Source organism: Nomascus leucogenys, chromosome 2 (genome assembly GCF_006542625.1).
Source record: "Nomascus leucogenys isolate Asia chromosome 2, Asia_NLE_v1, whole genome shotgun sequence".
Lineage (NCBI taxonomy): Eukaryota > Metazoa > Chordata > Mammalia > Primates > Hylobatidae > Nomascus > Nomascus leucogenys.
In genome coordinates this window covers 67,323,211-67,348,435 of record NC_044382.1, presented here as the reverse complement: position 1 = coordinate 67,348,435, position 25,225 = coordinate 67,323,211, and positions in this window count along the sequence as shown.

The following is a 25,225-nucleotide window of genomic DNA, read 5'->3' as shown; positions in this document are numbered from 1 at the left end:
GCGCTGTTGAATTTGTATGTGTCTTGCCTACTAATCTCAGTTGCTCTTTCCAGCAAAGGCCTCCCTACTCACATGATATCAGAGTTACTTTAATAAAATTAGAGACACAACATGCTATGTGAGTCTTCTGTAAGAAATAAGAGATCCTTCCCAAAATGATGCTTGGTGATATGCTGTTTTTCTTCAAAACAAAATAGCAAAGGACCAGAGATGGGGAAGTAGGAAGCATGGTGCAGGAAAAGGAATAATGAACATAATGGGTTTTAGGAACTATTCTTTATGGCCCACACCAAACTACAAGTACAAGCACGTTTTTAAAAATTTAATCTTTTCAACAAAAATACATTGAGTCTCTACTATGTGAAAGGGGTTTGGCTTGGCTAGGGTATGTTCCCTGTGATTTCTGGAAAGCTACTGATTCAAAGGACAGACCATTCACTAAATGTATGGGGTTCTTTTTATTCTTTTATGGATGGAGTAGTAATAAAGTATTGCACTGGGCTACCACTAGACACCAAGGGGAGAAATCTGAACGTCAAAAGGTTTTCATCAGCTTTATTGTCATTCCTTGGGAGAAGAAAAATGAGATTTACTTAATCGCAGAAGTATGACAAATTTCTTTCTTCAAATCTCAAAATGTTTTTCAGTGAAGATTTTCAATTGAGAGAGATTATTATTGTTGGGGGGTGGGATCCCTGAAAACGCCCGTGTTTGAAAAATCCCTCCCCAAGAGGATTACTGCTAGCTTTATTGCTATGTCACAAAGCCAGGTGCTTTGTTGTTTAAAACAAAGATAATATAGTCTACCAGACCAGGAGCCAGTGGTCAGATAGTGCTCCTGGCCTTCTCTGTGCTATGCAACCTTGAATTTTTCATTTTATTTCTTTATGCCTTGGTTTCCCCATTTGCAAAAGAAGGGCTTTGAGCTAGATTATCTTTAAGGCCCCAACAGCTCGAAGAAATCTTAAGATTAAATTTGTTCCTGCCTGCCAGCCAGATATCACTCTAAGCAAACATATTTGCTCCACTGAATGGCTGTGTTTTTCCGCACACATAATTGAAGATATTTTATACCTGAAGTTAGAATTTCATCACTTACCTACCCCATATCATTTAAGGTCTCCTCATTCTGCTTTGAAGTTCAAAGAAAGAGAAGACTCTGTATAATGAGAATGGCCCCTTTGAAATGCTCCCTTTCGCAGCTGCAAGCTTGGCAGATCCTGCACTGTACGAAGGCGAGGAGGCTATTGTGATGCAGATGTGCTCCAAAGTGCATCTGCAGCAAGAACATTTCCATGGGTCTTTACTGTATTTCTTCTATTATTCATAGAACACAATGTAAATGAAGCCATAAATTTTACCCCCCACACTAGATGGAGAAAGAAGATAATGGAAATTGTGAATTATGAATGAATCACTGTTATTGTAATTCCTTAAGGATTCTGATGGAGATGATTAAATTCATGCAAAGACACAGATTCTAAACTTTTATGCCTGAGTCCCTAGTAATGCCTCTTGGAATTTCACAAGGAATGGAATAGAGACGATCTTGGTTTTGCATTTACCTGCCAAATTATCTCACAGATAATCTACCTAGGCCTGGACAGATCACCTTATTAAAGATAAAGAATTCATTCCCGGGGGAGGAGAGGATGTTGCAAAATATATGTGTCTTGCAACTACTCAGACATATTGCTTAGGATCCTAACCACAAAACATTTGAAACCCCTAACCCTGAGTCCTTGGAATGTGTTCTTTTAGAGAACTGGAGGAGAAAGAGCAAAATAAGTAGGAGTCAATATCTTTCTTAAAAAGATAACCCTGGCCGGGCACGGTGGCTCACACCTATAATCCCAGCACTTTGGGAGGCCAAGGCAGGTGGATCACTTGAGGTCAGGAGTTTGAGACCAGCCTGGCCAACATGGTGGAACCCTGTCTCTACTAAAAATACAAAAATTAGCTGGGCATGGTGGCCCACTCCTGTAGTCCCAGCTACTCAGGAAGCTGAGGCACAAGAATCGCTTGAACCCGGGAGGCGGAGGTTGCAGTGAGCCGAGATGGCGTCACTGCACTCCAACCTGGGTGACAGAGAGAGATTCTGTCTAAAATACAATAAAATAAATAATGCAAATTTTTTTTCCTTCTAAATAACAAAAATTCTGGAGAACAATAATTCTCTCAACCATGGTACTCAATTCTTCTTAATAATGACAGTAGACCACAAGATTCAGAAGCCATTCTGGTTCTGATGGTGATAGAAAGTGATCAGAAGTATTTTACAGATCTGAGACAAAGTCTCTGGAAAATTTCAACCTTAATCCATTTTTGCCCTGTGCCAGGCTTTTAGAAGGTGACAAGCCCCCTAAATGAGATTTGAGATGATATTTAACAGTTCAAGTGCCATTCCAGAAAGAATTCTCTTTTGCAGAACCCCAAAATAGATCTTTGACATTTTTATACAACCGAATATGCATGGATTGATAAAGATTTAGGCACATGCAGACTTCTGTTCAGTCGCTGCTTTCTACTCTCAAACACAAAATAATTTAAAATTTAGCATGTTTCAGGGTGTGAAAGGTAGGAGTGGAGATTTTTTTCCTAAATGATATTAAAATATTCACCAAAAGGTAGTAGATGTAAGATAAACTAGGAGTTCTTGAGCAGTCAAAATCCCTTCCCTGAGCCTCCACATCCTTGTCCACAAAATGAAAAATTTGGACTAGAGGGTTTCTAGGTAATGTCCAGCTATAACCTTCTCAGTTCTTGAGAAGAAAGCAAAAAGTGATGCAAATCTTCTTCCTTTACTATCGATGGGGCCTGGGCTATGAGGAGTTTTAGAGGCTAGGACTTCGTCTGTGGTCTTGAGGGCTCACAAGTGTCCTAGAGCCTTAATAGGGGGTTTTCTATATAGGGTAAAGTTTGGGGGCCCAGCAAGGTTGCTGTAGCTGCTGGCCAAGGGGAGTCTTTGCCAGGTGCCAGAGGTAAGGGCAGTTAATGGTCTAAAGATGCTGGTTTCTCAGCTCCTCCGAGCTGCAACCGTGCTCACTTGATCAGGTGCTCAAATGGAGGGCAGACAGTATCTTAGAGAAACTCCTGTCGGATCCATCCATATGGGACCTCCAGACCACGTCCTTCAGCACAGGTCCCATCCATCTCTCTCCTTCCTCATGCGCCCGCCTGACAACTCCAAGGTATCAGTCACCACCCAACCAGGAAAACAGAACTTGGGCCAACTTGAGAGCATTGAATGTGGAGAATGAGTAACAGAGGTGTTAGGAAAGCTGAAAACACATCAGGGGACATTGAGGCAACCTGGAGAGTTACAGGAACAGCGGGATGGAGGAGGTATTCCCAGAGCCCAGGTGTTCCCTACAGATAAGAGCCAGAGTGGGGGTAGCTGCCTACTGGGAGCTGGAGCCATGGTAATGCAGCTACTGTCAGAGACGCCACCAGAAGCAGAAAAATGAGGGAGAAATATCCTAACTCCCTCCTCTCACCCTCAGACAGAACGTCTATGCCTCGCCTTGGGCAAATCTACCCAGAAGCCAGAGGAACAAGAGAACCTGGGGGATGGGATGGACTCTGTAGGAATCAACCCCGAGACAGAAACCAGAGGAGCAGAAGGGTGAGAAATGAGCCTCACAGCAAACAGGCAGTGACCCCATGCTGGGATATCCCTTCCAGCACAGGGAACCGCAGTGTTTCCCTTGTAGGCAACTCTAATCCTTCTGTTTCTCCCAGGCCTATGCTTTTGGAACTCAAAACCAAGAAGAGACAGTGGAGGAGGTACAACTTTCCCTTTAACTTCTGAGGGTTTGATCACTGAGTCTGTGAAAGAAATTATTACTAGCCGGATTAACAGGAGAAAAAGTGTACAAATTTAAGAGAATACTCAAACCCCGGTGAGATCTGGAAGCTTGCACATGCTCTTCACAGAGGAGCTGGAAGAGGGGATGCAGGCAAGTTAGCGGAGAGTAAGTGATTTGGGGAAAAGATGATTGGAACCTCAGAAAAATAGGAGACAGGCCGGATGCAGTGGCTCATGCCTGTAATCCCAGCACTTTGGGAAGCAGAGGTGGGCAGATCACTTGAGGTCAGAAGTTTGAGACCAGCCTGGCCAACATGGTGAAACCCCGTGTCTACTAAAAATACAAAAAATTAGCCGGTGTGGTTGTGCATGCCTGTAATCGCAGCTACTTGGGAGGCTGAGACAGGAGAATCACTTGAACTCGGGAGGTGGAGGTTGCAGTGAACTGAGATGGCACTACTGCACTCCAGCCTGGGTGACAGAGTGAGACTGTATCTCAAAAACAAAAGAATAGGTGGCAGCCTGTGACAAAGGCTACCTGGCCATGATGATGACCGCCAGTCTTCTCTCCTGTGATACAAATCAATCTTCCCTGCTTGGTGGGATTCCTGGGAAGGGGATTCATGACTATTGAGTCCCTTTTGGAGGACTGTCATTAGGTAAATAAGGGAGGTTCCAAGAAAGTCTCTGCCTATTACCACTCTTCCCCACATGCCCTCACTTCAAAGTAATTAACACGCCAAAACATCATATTTTGGGGTGGCATTTCCTGAACTCCTTCGAAACTCTTGTCTCTGAATCTCTGCAAAGGCAGTGAAGATGGAGGGCCAGGCTGAATGAATGGAGAAGCACCAAGAGCTGTAGAGAAACACAGAGACTAAAACCACGTGATTTATACTTTCAAAATGTTATACCATGGCATGTTATTTTCCACACTCACTTGTATTTGCTGATCTCAGCGCCCTGTTGCCTGCTACAATAGCCTCCTAACCGTACTTCCCATCACTGACACCCTGCATTAAAATTAACTTTTTACACGTGGAAAAGCTCCATCAACTTTACATCACAGACATAGCCCGTATTATTCTTCATATGTTCCAATTTGATAACACCAGGAGACAAATACCTATGACTCATTCCTCAAAAGGTAGAAGTCCTTTCCCACCCTCGTCCCTCATTTCTGTTTTCTTTTTTTTTTTTTTGAGTCTCGCTCTGTCGCCCAGGCTGTAGTACAGTGTAGCGATCCTGGTTCATCGCACGCAACCTCTGCTTCTAGGATTCAAGCAATTCTCCTGCCTCAGCCTCCCAAGTAGCTGGGATTATAGGCACGTGCCACCACACCCAGATAATTTTTGTATTTTTAGAAAAGACGAGGTTTCACCATATTGGCGAGGCTGGTCTCAAACTCCTGACCTCAAGTGATCCACCTGCCTTGGCCTCCCAAAGTGCTGGGATTACAGGCATAAGCCACTGTGCCTGACTCCCACCCTCATTTCTTACTCAAGGTGTTGGGTCACACTTCTATAATGCCCACTGCTTCTCCCTTTGAAATGTGATTCACACTTGTACTTATCCCTACAAAAGCTATCTTTCCCTGCACTATTAAGCTTTAACATGTTAGGGACTGTGTCAATGTGATTCACCAATATATTTCTGTTTCCATAGTACCTGGCATTTAGCAGGCATTTCATCAATATTTGTGGAATGACTGGATGAAGGAATGAACAAAGCCAACCTACAGGACTGCCTTCAAGCAAGCTGGAGAGACACTTTCCTCTTCGGAAAGATGGCCCTTCACATAGACAAAGAAGGAAGTGCCAAAGATATCATGAGTCCCAAAATTATCTACCTGCTGACCCGCCATGGTGATGAAATTCTTTGCACAGATTCACCTCTTAGGACCCACATGCATAGTCCCCAAGAAGCACCTGTTAAGTAGAAGTTGTTAGTTAAGTGGCATATTTAGGCCCTATCAGAAGAGAAAGTAGTTGACAAGGATGAAATGAACATTCTGAGGCCACTGGAGCTATGGGATTTAGGCTTGGGAATAGCTGCTTCAATTAAAATAATTCTTTCCAAGTACAATTTGCAAATGTAATTTTTATGTCTGACTCTCCTTAAAAATCTTTCACCTTTTTATGAAATTTCCATAATTACTTTTTGAGAGGAAAGTTTCCTTTTCCAAAAACTGAGTTTCTGAAATACCAGTGATTTCTTCCTCAGTCCCATGATTCTTAAAGTAAGATGAAGCAAAGGTTTTGTTTAGACAGAAGGCTTAAATCAACAAATAGGTACGTAGGTATTTACAAACCACCTAAAGTATTAAAATATGAGTAGAAAGAACAAGGAATTCAAGGAAGAGGTTCCCAAGTGTGACAGCTCCTCAAAACCATCTCAGATTGTTTGAGCTCATATTTCCAAGTCTCTGCCTAGAGATTCCGATTTGATAGGCTGGGACTGGAGCCCATGAGTCTGCATCATAAAGCTCCCCAGTGATGCCAGTGAGCAGACATTCGGGGTCCCACTAAGCTCTCTTCTGACTTTGATGTTCTGATGGCCCCAGTCTTTTCATAGCAGCAAGCACTTGCTCCAGAAACCCCTACTTTGTAAGGGGACCATGAAAAGGCGAAGGTTGTCCCCCTACAGGGCTCTGCTTAGAGGGTCTCATCAGTAATAAAACAGCCACTGTTCACAGAGTGCTTTCCACACACACAGTCCTGCTCTCAGCATGCGCACACACACGTGACTGAGCTAAGGGCTTTCCCAACACTACCAACTTAAAGGGTTTTTTCAACACTACCTTAATTCTTGCAGTAAGCCTCCCATGTAAGTCTAATAACCTCCCTTCCACGAAGGGACCAACCCAGGCTTAGAGAGGTTGAGAAGCTTGCCCAAATCTCCTATCTTGTGAGTGGTATAAGCAGGATTCGAACTCACAGCTGTCTGATTCCAAAGTCACAGGTTTAGCCACTGTGCTGGCCCATCTACCATAAAAAAGGGCAGGCAATTTCCATTTATATACAGGTGCTGGAAACAGGGACAAGATTGAAATCCCAATGCCTCCTCTCAACAAGAAAGGAACCACAAAGTAAGCAAAGACACACAGAAGGGTAAGCACACCCAACTTCTTTTCCAGACAAAAGTCCTGCTACAAGCATTATTCACAACAGCCAAACAGCAGAAACAATCTGCATGTTCATCAGCAGATAAATGGGATAAAGGCAGGGTGGCATATACAGGCCATGGAATATTATTCAGCTTTAAAGAAAGAAGGTAACATGTTCTAATGCATTCTACAACATGGATGAACTTTGAAAACCTATGCTAAGTGAAATAAGTCAGACACGAAACGACAAATATCGTAGGAGCCCATCCATATACTCATCAGGTAGTTAGAATAGGCAAATTCCTAGGGACAGAAGGAGACGGAAATAATGATAACTCCCCATTCTGCATCTGGGGGAGGGTGCATGGGGAGTTATTGTTTAATGAGCACAGAGCTTCTGTTTAGGGTGATGAAAAAGTTCTGGAAATGGTTGCAAAAGATTGTGAATGTAGTGAATACCATTGAATTTTATACTTAAATATGGTTAAAATAGTACCCCAAAAAATCACAACCACAAGCACACTAGAGATTAATCACAGAAATGCAAGAATGATTTAATATTATAAAATCCATACACGTAACTGACTTTAATAGATTAAAAGAGAGAAAATATTTTTTAAAAAATACCCTGTTACCATCACTGAGCCCAAAGCTATTTCCTATGCTAATGACTGCCAGTCGACTCTGCCTGAAATTTTTAAGCAGGCCATAAAGTCAGGTGTCAACAGGAGACCATTATAAAAACAGCACTAGATGAGGGTCATTTGTAGAGTTTTCTATTCTTTTATTTTACATTTTTCTTCTGTTTGTCCAAAGAAATCAATTCAGTGAACCTATGGACTGTCTTTTAAGATGTGAATTATGGGGCTATTTAAGTTCTCATCGCTGGAAATTCTTTTTCCCTTATCACTTCCAGTTTCACTATTCCCCAAGACTTCAAATTACAAATGTTTCAACCAAGTAAACTTTCTAATGTACAATGGATTTCCATTTTTTCCCCATCACAAATAGTGTGGTGTTCCCCACTCACCTGTAAAGAGACTTTAATACAGTAGTTCTCTACAGCTCTGAAGGAGGATAGATGAAAGTGTAACAAACTATAAAATCACAACCTGTATGAGTCTGCAGAGGGACATTCACCAAATTCTAAAAAGCCAAGGTCTAGGGAACGTCTGCTTTTAAGTGCCAAAGAGGTAGTAAAAAAAAAAAAAAAAGAAAGAAAAATGAAATGGTTTACTCAACATCCAGCAGCATAATGAATTTACAAATATAGTCAGACTCCATATGTAAATACCACCATGGCTGTGGGGAAGTTTGTGGATGACACCTTCATTCTGGATTCTTGAATAAATGGTCAATAATTATTATTTATATATCATTTAAATTTAAGTAACTTAGAATGAATAATATTTCAAGAGTCCCCTCCCCCTTCCAGACAACTGCAGTATTAAGGGAGGCTAGATTAATTTGTGGATCACACAGCAATAATTGGACACCAAGCAAAGGAGTCTATGGGTCACTTCAAGTTGCCATCTGAGAAGATCTATTAGTATAGAAACCTGACCACAGGACATCCGGACCTTGGTGTTCTTGCCAGAGACTCCTGTCCTCCTCCCTTGATCACTGTGCTCTGCCCACACCGGCCTCCTCTCTGATTCTAACAGGCAAAGTTCCTCCCTGGGGGGCTTTGCACATGCTGTTTCTTCTGCCTGGAATGATTTCCCTAGAGAACTTGACATGTTTCTGATATCTATTTAAATTGCTCTTCTTCTGAGTGTCTTCACTTACTCTAGAATAGGCTAGGTGCCTGTGCTTCATACCCTCCCAATACCCTGTACCTGACTCCTAAAAGCCCTCATCACAATTGAAATTAGTAGGTCAGGTAATTAGCCCATGTCTATCTCCCCCACTAAATTATCGACTCCATGACAGCAGAAATGACTTTGTATTTATCAAGACCAATAATATATTTTGCAGGGCACAGTGCAAAATGAAAATTTGGGGCCTTTTATTTGAAATTATTAAAAAATTCAAGATGGTGGTAGTAGAACAGTAAACCAAGCACAAGGCTCTCCTAAGCTTGTGGTCTTAGGCAATTGCACAGGTCATCCACCCATGAAGCTAGCTCTGATCTTTATTGTTCACCACTGTATTCACAGCTCCTAACCCAGGGTTTGGCGCATAGCAGATGCCCAGTAAACATGTATTCATAAGTAGAGTAAATGAATTATCTGACATTCTCCTCCTTCTTTGTTCCATCCATCTCCTATCGTTTCAAGCCAGGAAACATGATTCCTGCTATGGTACTCCATTGCAACCAGCTTTGCACATTTTTCTTTAAAAGTCAGAAATTTCTCTAGCAGCTTCATCCTCAATCCCTAAGATTGAGATTTCTCAGAAGTTGCAACTGAGAAATGTATTTTTGTGTTTCCTTAAAGGAGACTCCAGTGCATCCTTCAGTGAACTGTTCTTGAAGGGGAGGGAAAAATCAATGCTTTCAGATAGCATTACCTTGCCCTGAATAATCCTGAAGCTGCCCATGACTTACTGTAGAGGATATAATTGAAGTGAGGATAAACTGCACACCATTTCAAAGTCTACTAAATTGAAACCGTTCTTTTTGTTGACACATGCTTGGGAAGCTGTAGATAATGTGATTTAAAATAAATACACTGGCCCAGTATACTTATATAATTGAAATAAATATGGAATAACCCATAGAGTCTGTGGGCAGTTGGGCAAATTAACCCCTTGTGTACCAGGTAACAGGACCCCTGCCTAAAAAGGAGGACCTGGCAGCAAGTAGATTTTAGAAAGCAGAAGAGGTCACATATCCTCAAATGAGATGGACTCTTTCAAATATTGAGTTTTTAGAGACTTGGCATGAGTTTGTTTAGAAAAATGTTGCCAAATGATGAATTCCCTTTTGACTCTCACACCATGCAATTCTGTCTAGTCAATATTAAGGGCTCCTGGTGCCAGGGACAATAGCTACAGAGGAATTTTTTAAAGAGAGAGAGAGAGGGAAAAGGGGGAGTGCAAAGAATCCATTCTCCTCCTTCTTCTGATGGTCTCCAGAGAACAGAGAGAAAAACACCAAAAGCTGCATTAAAATAGTTTCATCAGAGTCCTTTGGGGGATATTCCAATATGTACCTTCTCAGTCTGGATGTACCCCCAAGACCCAACGGGGTGTGCATCTATCAGTTCGCTTGCATCAGAGAAGAAGAACCACCATGAGTGATAGGACAGGTTGCTAAAGGATTTAGGTCATCAGAGAACATGGTTGCCAGTTATTGGTCTGTGAAGGTCTTTTGCCCCCGTGTCTGCTCCTGAAGTCAGCAGACCTAGCCATTGGAAAGGGAAGATGGGCATGAAGCGAAGGTGAATAAGAACAAAATGCAACCAGAAGAACATTCTAGAACCGTGAGGAGGAACTGGAACTGGGGTCTGACTCTCACCACCTCCAAACCTCCAGTTATTGATACAGGTGACCTGTAGGAGAGGTGGTGCCCTTCACCCTGGGCCACACACAGGCCTGATCCAAGATTCTGAAAATCTGAGGAAGGACCTGGTGGGGACTGGAGGCACTGTGGCCCCGCTGCTGGTCCACCCCAGCAATGGAAGCCAGCAGACAAAGACATCCAGTGTGAGCAGCTGCTAAAACTATAAAACAAAAGTATCCTAATAACCACTGCACTTATTACATAGAAAGGATTATATGACAAAATGCTTTCCCTTTCCTTCTACCTGGGATGTTGGCTACAAATATGGTTGCAGACATTTTGATACAATCTAACCCAGGTATGGAGGACACATATATGAAAGAGGGCAGAGTATTTGCCAAAAAGAAAAAAAATTGAATCTGCAAAGAAAGACAATATTTATCCAGGGAAAAACAACATTAAAGATTTTTTGCTGGTAGCAATTTTTAACTTGTAGAATACATGACATGAAGTTGCATTGATTTATGAAAGAGCTGACCCCATCAAAATGGCCTGCCTCTGTTGGCTTACATTCTAGATATGTGTGTAGGTGTGGGGATAAAGAGTGTGGAAGAAGACAGACCATAAATTCAAACCGAAAAGTAAAGTTAAATAAAACGGAGTGTATTAGTCTGTTCTCATGCTGCTCATAAAAGACATACCCTAGACTGGGTCCTTTATAAAGAAAAAGAGGTTTAATGGACTCAGTTCCACGTGGCTGGAGAGGCCTCACAATCATGGCAGAGGGCAAGGAGGAAGAAGTCACATCTTACATGGCAGAAGGAAAGACAGAATGAGAACCAAGTGAAAGGGGTTTCCCCTTATAAAACCATCAGATTTCGTGAGACTTATTCATTACCATGAGAACAGTATGGGGGAATCACCCCCATGATTCAGTTATCTCCCACTGGGTCCCTCCCACAACACATGAGAATTATGGGAGCTAGTATTCAAGATGAGATTTGGGTGGGAATACAGTCAAACCATATCATGTAGTTAGGCTATAGAAAGTCAATGAGGGCTAAGGGGGCCCCGTCCACTGGGACGGCCACACAAAAAGGTAACTGTGGCCTGGATGAAGAAGAACCTGCCATATGCCCTACAGAAAGAGTTCCCTGCAGAGGGAAGAGGAAACACAAAGGCTCCAAGTCAGGAAACCACCTTGGCTCATTGCAAGTGTCACTGCATCTTCACAATTAAGGGAGACTGTGATGTAAAATGTGGCTGGAGAAGTAGGTGGGTGCCAGACAGCAAAGTACCTTACTGCCTGGTTTCATATGCCATAAGGAGTTACGGTTTTACTCCCATTGTTATGGGCTGACATAGTGTTACCCATAATACAGGTGGGTTTGGCCACTTGGCAGGTGACAGTCCAATGACCACAACCAAGAAGGTTTTAACAAGGGGATTTTATTACTTGGAATAAGTAAGGAGAATACTGGGGATGGTTCCCAAAGCAGGGCCTACCTGAACCTAGGTGAAAACAGGGTTCTATTGGGCTGGTGAGCTGAGTCATCCAATGTAGAGGTGGAGTAAAGTCGGTGAGGGCATAGTCATCACTCATGCTGCTACACGTGTCACATGTAAGCTGCTCCCTGTGCAGGGATTTTAGTACAGCAATACAGAGAGGTTGCCAACTTTATCTCCAACTCAGTCATCTCTGAATCCAAACCGTTTTTGTTTTGCTATGGCAGAGCTTCTCCCTGGAACTTTTTGAAACAACAAAAAATTCAAGGTGCATGGGGGAGGGGGGAGGGATAGCATTAGGAGATATACCTAATGCTAAATGACGAGTTAATGGGTGCAGGAAATCAGCATGGCACATGGATACATATGTAACAAACCTGCACATTGTGCACATGTACCCTAAAACCTAAAGTATAATAATAAAAACAAACAAAATAAATAAATAAATAAATAAAAGCTACCGTAATACCCCCAAAAAAAAAAAAATTCAAGGTGCAACAGTTACAAGTGGGTGCTTCTCCACAGTGTGTACACAAAAGCCTGGGGACCTTGGGTGACAATAGGAAAACTTTTAAGTATTAATTCAAACTAATTTCAATTTTTTAAAAGATCACCCCTAGAAACCATGTAGAGAATGGGCACACAGTAGGGATTGGAGTGGGGCAAGAAGATCAATTACAGATGGGGAAACTGAAGACCAAGGTTATAAAAGGAACTTGTTCAAGGTCAGGCATCAAGAAACTGGTGCTGGCCGGGCACAGTGGCTCACGCTTGTAATCCCAGCACTTTGGGAGGCCGAGGCGGGTGGATCACGAGGTCAGGAGATCGAGACCATGGTGAAACCCTGTCTCTACTAAAAATACAAAAAATTAGCCGGGCGTGGTGGCGGGCGCCTGTAGTCCCAGCTACTCGGAGAGGCTGAGGCAGGAGAATAGCGTGAACCCGGGAGGCGGAGCTTGGAGTGAGCCGAGATCGCGCCACTGCACTCCAGCCTGGGCGACAGAGCGAGACTCCGTCTCAAAAAAAAAAAAAAAAAAAAAGGAAAAAAGAAACTGGTGCCACTGAATGAACCTGCTTCCCTCCTTTCCCATCCCTTCTTGCTCTAGCTGGAGAGAAAATACCAGCAGGAGCCCGCGCCCATGGCAAATACCTAGCCCTCCCGGGTGCCATATAGCCTCTGGGCTGCCAATAAACATTCACGGTTGAATTTTAAAATGTTTTCCTAAATGTGCTAAAAAAGAAAGAAGAAGAAGAAGAAGTCTCATTTTATTCACAGTCACTTTACAGCTGGTGGCTGCTAATTGTCATCTGTTAGGTTCGGCATCAGAATGTGGCATCAGAAAGTATGTCCATCTGTCCTGGGCTCTGTCAGGCTTCCTTATGTCTCCCATCCACAACTTGCCTCCTTAAACTCTCTACAGAGCCTGCCCCATGTCTCTTGGCTCTCCAGCCAGGCCTCTCCAGGAGGGGAAGACGAATTCCTAGTCATGAGGTTTCATTGGCTGAAGAAGTGGAAACAGCTGCATGAATTCAAAATTCAGAGCCTGAAGAAATGAATCTCAATATGGGTTTGTCACTCAATGGCTATGTCAGCCCAACACCTCAAATCACTTTTGTACAGAGGTTGTTAGAAAAAATAATAATAATTACATGAACAAAGAAGGAAATAGACACACAAACACTCATCCTCCCTGAGCCTCGTCTTCACCTGAAAATGAGAGTATGAAATATAACTGATCAAGAAAGATATACAGCAAGGTGTTCACAACTCCTACATCTGCATGATGAGGCTTTTTTTTCCTTTTTTTTCACAGTTTGGTTCTAGAGGAAAAGTGTATCATTTTTGCAGTAAGAAATAAAACAATAAAAGCTTTTTCATTTTTTTGAAATGGAGTCTCTCTCTGTCACCCAGGCTGGAGTGCAGTGATGCGATCTCGGCTCACTGCAATCTCCACCTCCCGGGTTCAAGCAATTCTCGTGTCTCAGCCTCCCAAGTAGCTGGGGGCTACACACGTGTGCCACCATGCCTGGCTACTTTTTGTATTTTTTGGAAAGACAGGATTTCACTGTGTTACCCAGGCTGGTCTCGAACTCCTGGCCTCTAGTGATCCTCCCACCTTAGCCTCCTAAAGTGCTGGGATTACAGGGGTTAGCCACTGCGCTGAGCCAATAAAAGCTATTTTTAAATGAAGAGACTAAGGACCGTCTTGCCTGCCTCAAAGAGATGTAGTTTTTTAAAAAATGACATCTGTGAACAGGCTTTATAAACATGAAAGTCCCAAAAAATGTAAAGAATTATCATTGCCCTTGTCAAAGTGCATAATTCTCTTAGCTGCTATGCATAAACTTCATCCCACACATTCTTTTCCTTTTCCATCTCTCCTTCTTCTCCTTTTCCCTTCTTCCTCCACATTCTTCCTTCCTTTCTTTTTGTCAAGTACTTCGCCAAGGAAAACAGAGTATCCCACAGTCCTGCTCAGACCTGCCGAGATTCAGAACTGAAAGACTTCCAGGTATAGGAGTCTCCCAGTTAAAATCTTACACAGTGGCTGCTGTCTCTGTCTCCTCCAGCTCTGCCTCCACCCCTTATCTCTGAGAATCCAGCATCAGGACGTTTGTGAACCTAGAATCTGCCCTGGTTTCTTTTTTTTTTTTTTTTTTGAGACGGAGTTTTGCTTTTGCTGCCCAGGCTGGAATGCAATGGCAGGATCTCAGGTCACTGCAACCTCCGCCTCCTGGGTTCAAGGGATTCTCGTGCCTCAGCCTCCCAAGTAGCTGGGATTATAGGCACCCATCACCACACCTGGCTAATTTTTGTATTTTTAGTAGAGACAGGGTTTCACCATGTTGGCCAGGCTGGTCTCGAACTCCTGAGCTCAGTTGATCAGCCCGCCTCGGCCTCCCAAAGTGCTGGGACTACAGGAGTGAGCCACCACGCCCAGCCGCCCCAGTTTCTTAAAACCAAGAAAGGTCCATCCCAAATATGCTATTGCATGACACTCTCACTTGCTTCTTTCATTCATGGATTCATCTGGTGTGTTTCAAGGGTCTCCTCTATTCCAAGCACTATGCCGGGTGCTACAGAAGCCATGACAAAAGGGTCTCCTGTCCTCATGGGTCTTGCTCTGGCAGGGGAGAACAATTTTAATCAGTTACATGATTAAGTTCACTTGGAGAAAAATAATACAAAAATTAAGTATGGGGTGCAAAAAGAGTGTATGTCAGGGGATCCTGACCTAATCTGGGGATTTGAAGGCTTCCTCAAAAACAGTGACATTTAAGCAGAGAAATGAAGGATAATAGAAATTGACAGGTCAAGGGAAAGAGAGGGAAGAATGTTCCAGGAAGAGGAAACAGCCCATGATGCATTTTTAAAAATGAAACTTGTGTAACAAATGAGGGAAACAGCAGGCTGATTGAGAGGGCCGGGAGGCTAGACAGGTTGGCAGAGCCAAAACCTGCAGACCTTATAAGCCACGCAAGGATCTTGGTCTTAATCCAACCACAGTGGGAAGCCATGGAAGGGTAGTAAGTAGGAAGATGACATGTTCAGGTTTTCAGTGTGTGGGGAGGTATGTGTGTTTGTAACAGCTCTGGCCTTTGTTATGAGGAAAGGATCCGAAAGCTGGCATATGGCAAACTGCCTATTATCCCCAAATCCGTCTTCTCTGTTACTTGGACACATATTCACCCAGCTAGAACCTCCATTTCTCATCCTCCCTTGCAGCCAGGTGTGGAATGAAATAAAGTCTTGCCATAGCATGTGAGCATAAGCAGCATGAACAACATCCGCTCCATGTTTAAAAGGGGAGTGCTTGCCCCAGGGCTCCTCTGGCCTTTTCTGTGGCTGGAAGGTGGATGTAGCAGTGACCAGGAATCAACCAAGATGACAAGGACAACAACCTAGGAATCGGCAGAGCAACAAGGTAGAAGCCACCTGGGCCCAAGAAACCTCATGGCACAGACCTGCTCACCCACCCTGCACTGTTGCATGAGAGATTTAGAGCTCGTTTGAACAACTGTATTTGGGGTTCTCTGTTACAGCAGCTGAGTGTTTATTCTAACTTATATAGTGAATATTCTGTAAAATTATGTGGTTGTAAGCAACAGAAACCCACTCAGGTTAACTTAAGTGGAAAAAAAAAGAAAAGGAAGACTATGGGCTAGAGCTCAGAATCAAAGAAAACCTTAAAGAACCTGACTTAAAGACAAAAATTGTAATAAATAATACCTTCTGACACCGCCAACAGGATGGGCAACTCCAGTCATCCTCAGTCTTTATTATATTCTTCTCAAAATTCGAATGCCTAGGACAGAGAATCCAAACGCCTAACACAGGTCACACACCCACTCCTGGTCTAGATGAACGTTGATGAGGGAATGGAGAGCACCATGTTTGATACTCACACTGAGGTCATCTAATGGAACTGGATGGTTCCCCCAAGGAAAATCATGGTGCTGCAACCAAGAAAATAGGAATGGATGTCCACCCTGAGAGAGCAAGGGTGGATATGAAGCAATCTGTTAGGAGGCTACTGCAGAAGCCCAAGCAAGCATGGATGCTGTTGTTAATGAGGATAGTCATTGTGATGACAGAAAGAAATAGACAAATGTAAGATCTATTTAAGAGGCAGAATCAAAAGGACCTAACATATATTTACTGTGTACTGAGTATCTGTCTTACAACACAAGTAAATTTTGAACTATAAAACCCAAAACCAAGATCACATTTAATTGCATTTCCATTTCCAGTAATAACGGAGTAGCTTATATCAAATTAATCTTCTCACGTATAACACATATAAATTTTGGCTGGGCACAGTGGCTCATGTCTAGAATCTCAGCACTTTGGGAGGCCAATGGAAGAGGATCGCTTGAGGTCAGAAGTTTGAGACCAGCCTGGGCAACAAAACAAGACCCCATCTCTACTGAATGAGAGGGTATTGCTCTGGTGGAAGTTTGAAATAGAGTCTGAAAAGATCCCATGTCCAAATCTGCCCAGATGACACTTGCACCATTTTCAGAAAAGCATTTGTAGGATTTAGTCCTTTCTATATTAGATCCTGCTTCTTCCATGTGGACCTCTCCATTGACTGAATCTCTTTCTTGTCAAGATCTTTGGTGTGCCCCAAAACTCTTTCTTGGGGGAAAAAACAACAACAACTGATTCGCCTGTCATTCAATCTTGAAAAATAAACAAGGATGAATCAGTTTCTGACTATAAGGCAAGATTAGAAGTATCCATGCTGAGTGCAGTCATACAAAATGCTTGTATTTTTGTACCTGGCACATGGCTAAAATTTTAAAATGAAAATAAGATGTATTTCTATCTATATGTTTATGTATGTCTGCATGTATGATATATATGTGTGACATTTTTCTATCTTCTTATGATATTGCCAAAATTAAATGGTAATGAGCCTTATTTAATTAGTTTAAGGAAAAATAAGTGCTTATATAAATGAAGTGTTTTCTCAGAAAAATAAGAACTAGCCCAAATGCTTTTCAAGCATTTGACTTGGGTAATCTTTGGCAAGTAAATATATTGTTGGTCTGGTTAAAACAGATGCAGAACTTTTTCTACCTAGGTTTATTGGTAAAATAAGCTCATATTATCTCTATATTTTAAAATTTGTCATAAAAAGTAACAATGGCTAGTTGCTTATGTCTTATCTTCATGAGCAATCCAAGCATAATTGTTAAAAACCAAGTGAGTTAAACAGATATAAGTAAGATAAAATTCCAATGTGAAACATGTATCCCCCTAGTCTCTTCAATAAATGGTGGTGGGAAACCTGGATATCCACATGCAGAAGAATAAAACTAGACCCCTATCTCTCATCACATAGAAAAATCAAATCAAAATGGATTCGAAACTTAAATCTAAGACCTCAAACTATGAAACTACTACAAGAAAATATTAGAGAAACTCTCCAGAACATTGGACTGGGCAAAGATTTCTTGAGTAATAATATGCTACAAGTTCAGACAACCAAATCAAACATGGACAAATGGGATCACATCAAGTTAAAAAGCTTGTGCACAGCAAAGGAAACAATCAACAAAGAGAAGAGACAACCCACAGAAGGGGAGAAAATATTTGCAAACTACCCATCTGACAAGGGATTAATAACCAGAAAAGGAGCTCAAGCAACTTTATAGAAAAAATCCTAATAATCCAATCAAAAATGGGCAAAAGATCTCAATAGACATTTCTCAAAAGAAGACATACAAATTGCAGAAAGGTATATAAAAAGGTATTCAATATCATCGATCATCAGAGAAATGCAAATCAAAACTACAATGAGATATCATGTTACCGCAGTTAAAATGGCTTTTATTCAAAAGACAGGCAATAACAAACGCCGATGAGGATGTGGAGAAAAGGAAACCCTCGTACACTGTTGGTTGGAATGTAAATTAGCATAACCAATATGGAGAACAGTTTGGAGGTTCCTCAAAAAAACTCAGATTAGGCCACACACAGTGGCTCATGCCTGTAATCTCAGCACTTTGGGGGACCGAGGCCAACAGATGGCTTCAGCTCAGAAGTTTGAGACCAGCCTAGGGAACATGGCAAAACCCTGTCTCTACAAAAACTAGCCAGGCATAGTGGTGCATGTCTGTAGTCCCAGCTACTCAGGAGACTGGAGTGGGAGGATTCTTTGAGCCCAGGAAGTCAAGGCTGCAGTGAGCTGAGATCACACCACTGTACTCCAGCTTGGGCAAAAGCGAGACTATCCCACAAAAAAAGAGACAGAATTACCATATGATCCAGTAGTCTCTTTACTAGGTATATACCCCCCAAAAAAGGAAATCCATGCATCAAAGAGATATCTGCATTCCTATGTCTATTGCAGCACTATTCACAATAGCCAAAATTTGGAAGCAAACTAAGTGTCAATCAACAGACAAATAGATAAAGAAAATGTGGTACATATACACAATAAAGAACTATTCAGGCATAAAGATAGAATGAGATCTTGTCATTTGCATCAACATAGATGAGGTGACACTAGAGGTCATTAAGTGAAATAAGCCAGGCACAGGAAGACAAACTTTGCATATTCTCACGTATTTGTAGAAGCTAAAAATTAAAAAAAAATTAAACTCATGAAAATAGAGTAGAATGCTGGTTACCAGAGGCTGGGGAGGGTATTGGCTTGGGGGCTGGGGAGACGGTTAGTGGATACAAAAATATAGTTAGACAGAATGAATGAGATCTAGCATTTGACAGCACAACAGGGTGACTATAGTCAACAATAATTTACTGTACATTTTAAAATAACTAAAAGAGTACACTTGGATTGTTTGTAACACAAAGGATAAATGCTTGATGGGATGGATACCCCGTTTACCTTGACGTGATTATTACACATTGTGTGCCTGTATCAAAATATCTCATGTGACCCATAAATATATATACCTGCTATGTACCCCTAAAAAATAAAAATAAAGATGTCTTCCCCACATCAGGTTTCTTAAGGAAAAAAACAATTTATTATAGAATAATTATTAAATAAGGACAAAAGTAGCCAGGAAAGCATAATAAACCTATCAGAAGATTTTTCACATTTTTATTATCAGAAATGAAAATTTGAGGCTGGGGGAAATCTTTAGAAATAATAATTTAATTCTCTGGCCTAGAAAAAAAAAAACACCTGATGATAGAGATAAAATTTTTCCTCTTTTACAGTTTCTTATGAAAAAGAAATCAAATGTATTTGAGATTGTTAGTAAACACGCACTGTGCCACATTGGCAAATTATACTATGGGAAAGCACATTCCTCTAGAAATTATGATTCATAGATTTGCCAATCTACAGATTTCTAGTGTGATAGAAAATTCACAATTGCTCGCTTCCTAGTGTTCACTGGAAATTAAGGTCATGAAGGGTTATAAATTCTAATTAATATACGTAACTAAAATAACTGGAAAGAATAAGGGGAACGATTCTGGGTGCAAGAGTGCCTCTGGTAAAGAAAAGCTGTAAGGTATGAGGATGTTTTGTTTTTTTAAGAGAAAAGATAATAATTTTTGTCCTAAAGTAGAATAACTGGAAGGTCCAAAATGAAAAGAGGAAAAATATAGGACACAAATAGCTGAATGAATAAGGCCATAAAGGATTTGTGGAAGATGAATTTAATGAGAGGAATATTATGTGTGATCAAGGTAGCTAAGATAAGTGAAGAATTATATTATAAGTTTTTCTAAAAATTGAGGATTAATATTAAAGGTACACTGATGTAAAACTAGAATTTGGTTTCTTGTGTTAAGACAACAGGACTTTCTTAGAGTATTGTTGCTCTTAATAGGAAATTATGAAAGGTTTTTCTTTATCTTTTAGGTAATTGGCCTAGGAAACAAAGGTTCTGTATTTTATCAAGATAATCTCCTCTGTTTTATGTTGTCTTTATTAGGTTTTTATCATTTAAGAAAACTGAGTCCTCTCTATTAAAAAGAGTTAAGGTTTTTCTACAACTGTAAGTTTCTGTATTTAAAGTCTTTTAATTAACACTCTGTTTAAATGAATGATTATTATTTCTCAGTGACCTGCAATCCTATTTTGATCAAGTATTTTAAACTCTTGGTATTTTTGACAAACTTCTCAAAATCAAATTCTAAATTGTCTTTTCTTGACCTCAAATTAGTTTTGAGAGTTTCCAGATGGGTCTTTAGAACACATTAAAAGGATTATCTCTCCTTACAGAAAGAGAGATGTGAAACCAAATGGGCTTATTTGGTGTATTAACTTAAATTGTCAAATAATAAGTAATGCTAAACCTTTTTGAGTTATATTTGTATAAATGTCTTATTAATGTATGTTCCAGAAATTGTATGAAATTTATATAAATCTAATAGTCTTGTTATAATGCTATTAGTCATAATTCTACTTATTATCTTAAAATGTTGTATGCTATAGAAATAACCAAATCTCCTTATAAATTGCATCATTATTATAATGAATTCTCATCAGATCTTCAGCCATGGCTATTTTAAATCTTACCATCCACAGAGTTCATTGTTTTACTCTGGTACTTTCCTAAAAGCTATTGCAAGCAACTGTAAACCTGAAGTATTTTCATCTTCAGGGAGATTCATGGAAAGGATTCTGACAAGTACAGGTTTCTGGTAAGTCCAATAATTAAGATTTCACAATCAATAACTTCTGCAGGGAATTTAACTGAATGTTGGATAGTCATGTTAAACTTATATTCCTACATGATCTTAGAAATTCTCTAATTGACCCTGTAACAAATTTCACTAGTATCCCAAGTTTGACTATTTGTTCACATTGCACATCTGGTCCTTTCTATGGGGTTAGGTTTTTAGATTCATGTATTCAGATTCCTTGTTTAAATCTGTGAGTAGATAAAACTGACAGGATTTTGCAGTAAAATTATGCCAAAAATTGAATGAGAAAACAAAAAAAAGGATAATTTGACAGTTTATAGAGAAACTTAGAATTCTAAACCCTTAATTGTCAGTTGCCTGCAGCCATGTAATGATTCAATAATGGAACCTTAGACAAATATTACTAGTGCTTCCCGCTTGGTGACCACCTAATGCACAAGTATCCCACAGGGGACTGTCTGTTGTGCCCCTCTAAGATGTACTTTTATCTGTACGAGATTTAACAACCAACCATACAAGTGGGTAACTTCATGTCTCAATAAGTGGAAAATAAGGGGCCAATGTGGATTAGGAATTCTAACAGTATCACTGTCATTTCATAATCAACTGAAAACTAAACATTGGTCCGCACCTTTAAATTTGCACTATAGAATACAGAGAAATTTGCCAGCAGGTGTAAGTTCCTCTAAATGGGCATCTTTTGGTAAAATGCTCTTTCCCTGGTTTGGTATGAATATAAATAAAGTTATGATTAGAAATCTATCTTAAACAGTAGCTACTATAGCTGACTGTACTGCAAAATGATATGATAGCCCAGCAAATTTCTTTAAATTCTGTTGCTAAAGTTGTTTTAGATAACATGATTGCTTTTAACTATCTGCTGGCTGAGCAAGGTGAAGTGCAGATGATAGCTACACTTCCACTGTGCTTGGATAAACATGTCTAATATGGTAGAAACTCAGTTGCAAGAAATCTATAAATAAGCTTCTTGGTAAAACAAGTACATTCCTCTTCTGTGTCATTTTTGACATACTTGATTTTGATTGGTTTGATTCATAGGGGCTCCTGTTATGGAATATACTTCAGTCTCTTAATATTATCTTCATGATAGCCATCATAATAGTCTCCCTGCCATGCCATATCCTCTCAAGACTTTTAAATGTTTGTATGCAGCCAATTGTTACACATCAAATGGTCTCACTCCGGTTAGAATAATGAAAACATGAAAATAAAGAATCATCCCACTGGTGACATCATGAATTGTGAATTCCATGCTGAAACCAAACAAGTTTATTATAATTATTACAAAGAGTGGTGTCAATGTACAAAATTGTGGTCAATCCCTCAAAATTGGGAGGCTGGACATAAGGGGAAAATGTATTAAACCGAATTAAATTTAGGCTACTGCTGTCTTTGTATATAGTGAACAACCTAACTTAAGCTTATATTCTTGTAACAAAAGCTGAGTCTCAGCCAATCACAACAGCCAAGCTTCAGCCAATCACAGGCTGTCAACAGATTACACCATGCCCAAATAAGGCAAATGCCCAACTGTAACCAATGGAACTGTTTCTGTTCTCCCTTTTTCTGTATAAATACTGCTGTCCACCTTGCTGGGTGGACTTCTCTGAACTTCTGGTTCTGAATGAAATCCAATTCAAGAATTACTTTTTACTAAAATTAATTCTGCTGCATTTAATTTGTCTAAATTTTTTCTTGTAACACATAAAATAAACCAAAGAAAATACCATAAAGCAAACTATAGAACAAGAAAGGAGAGAAGGAGGAGGAGGGACGGAAAGAAGAGGGAGAGAAAAATAGGCAGTAGCAGTGACAGCCTTCAAAACAGAAAGCACAGCATAAAATAGGCCGATCTAAGACAGCTATTTTCTCAGTAGTGTAAATAGGATAGCAATGTTTCCAGTAAGCTTTAAATTGAAATTACACACATCCATTGTAAAATTTAGTCCCTGATTTCTTTACCAAAAATCTGTATATTTAAATTAACAAATGTGGAATGGCCATACAGACTATGACAGGCTTCCCTTGGACCCCAGAGACCCTAGTGGGGCATGCAATGTCTAGTGATGCTGTCTATAAGGCTAAGGCCCTACCTAAACTGAAAAGCTCAAAATTTTCACTGTTCCTTATGGGCCTTATAAGAAAAATGTGCATAAAAAATGAGTGCCCTTAATAGAAAATATTTATAGACATCCCAGGCTCTCCAGCACTTGAGACAAACTCAAGGTCAGCAAGGCCACCTTCTAATCCAGTAAGAAAAAAATTAAAAATTAAAAAATTAAAAGCAAGTCTGTGACTAGATGTCTCTGAGTAATAATACTCCTGGCCCCAGCTTCCCACATTCCAAAGACCTCCTCATCCTGCAAAGATAAGTTCACCTCTCATCGCGGATGCTGTCAGCACCCTTCCCACAATCCCCAAGCACTCACCCTTTCCATATGGGCCAATGGCTTCTGACTACAAGCATCTGGACAATGCCCAAGGGCTTTCTCTGGCTACAGGAGCATACTCAATCCACACAAGGGGCAGGACAGAACTGCCAGGCAGTTAATGCCTCAGGGGCCAACTCTCAGTCAATGAAGAATGGGAGGTGATGGGTAATATCCCAGGTCATATCCCTTGATTAGACAATGTACAGGTAGGTATGGTGCAGTCTTCCAGTGGTCCCTAGTGGGATTAAGTAGCAAGCTGATCATTCTTGCTCTTGTTTTGTCTGTCTTCCCATCCTTGTCTTACTTCCCACTTCCCTTCTGGTACCTCATGAGTCATCTCCCAAATAAATTGTTTGCTCTAGAATCCCTGTGTCAGGACCTAGGGGAATCCCCACATTAAGATACTTTTTTAAAGAAGGAAAAGATTCAAAGATTGGATCACAATGTACAGTCCAACTATATGTTACACATAAGATATTATCTAAAGCAAATTTCCGAAAAAAGATTGAAGTGAAAGAATGAGCAAGATATTCCAGGTGAAACAAACAAAAAATGACAGAGTGTAAGTGAGGTCACAAGTGAAACAACAAATGTTCAACCTTAGAAACACTTCAGATAGCATTCTCTAATTGCAAAGCAACAAAGCCAAGACTAATAAAAATGCACTAAAAAAGAAATTCACCGAGCCTGAAATAGTGCACCTTAAGTAGTTTTTGGATAAAAGAAGAAATCTGGCCGGGCGTGGTGACTCACGCCTATAATCCCAGCACTTTGGAAGCCTGAGGTGGGTGGATCACAAAGTCAGGAGTTCCAGACCAGCCTGGCCAAGATGGTGAAACTCCGTTGCTAGTAAAATTACAAAAAAAAAAATTACTGGGGCACGGTGTCAGGTGCGTGTAATCCCAGCTACTCAGGAGGCTGAGGCAGGAGAATGACTTGAACTCGAGCAGCAGAGGTTGCAATGAGCCAAGATCGTGCCACTGCACTCCACCCTGGGAGACACAGTGAGTCTCCGTCTCAAAAAAAAACAAAAAAAAAAGAAGAAGAAGAAGAAAAAATCTACATCAAAATTTAGGATTATCTACAACAATGAAAAGATATGCATAAGAACTTATAGAATAAAGTAAAAACAATGTTGCAGGGGAAAATCAGAGCTTAAAATGCATATATTATTTTTATTATTATACTTTAAGTTCTGGGTAGAATTTATTACACATGTGCAGAACGTGCAGGTTTGTTACATAGGTATACATGTGCCATGGTGGTTTGCTGCACTCATAAACCCATCATCTACATTAGGTATTTCTCCTAACGCTATCCCTCCCCTAGTTCCCCACCTCCCAACAGGTCCCAGTATGAGATGTTCCCCTCCCTGTGTCCATGTGTTCTCATTGTTCAACTTCTACTTATGAGTGAGAACGTGCACCGTTTGGTTTTCTGTTCTTGTGTTAGTTTGCTGAGAATGATAGTTTCCAGCTTCATCCATGTCCCTACAAAGACATGAACTCATCCTTTTTTGTGGCTGCATAGTATTCCATGGTGTACATGTGCAACATTTTCTTTATCCACTCTATCATTGATGGGCATTTGGGTTGGTTCCAAGTCTTTACTATTGTGAACAGTGCTGCAATAAACATATGTGTGCATGTGTCTTTATAGTAGAATGATTTATAATCCTTTGGGTATATACCCAGTAATGGGATTGTTGGGTCAAATGGTATTTCTGACTCTAGATCCTTGAGGAATCGCCACACTGTCTTCCATAATGGTT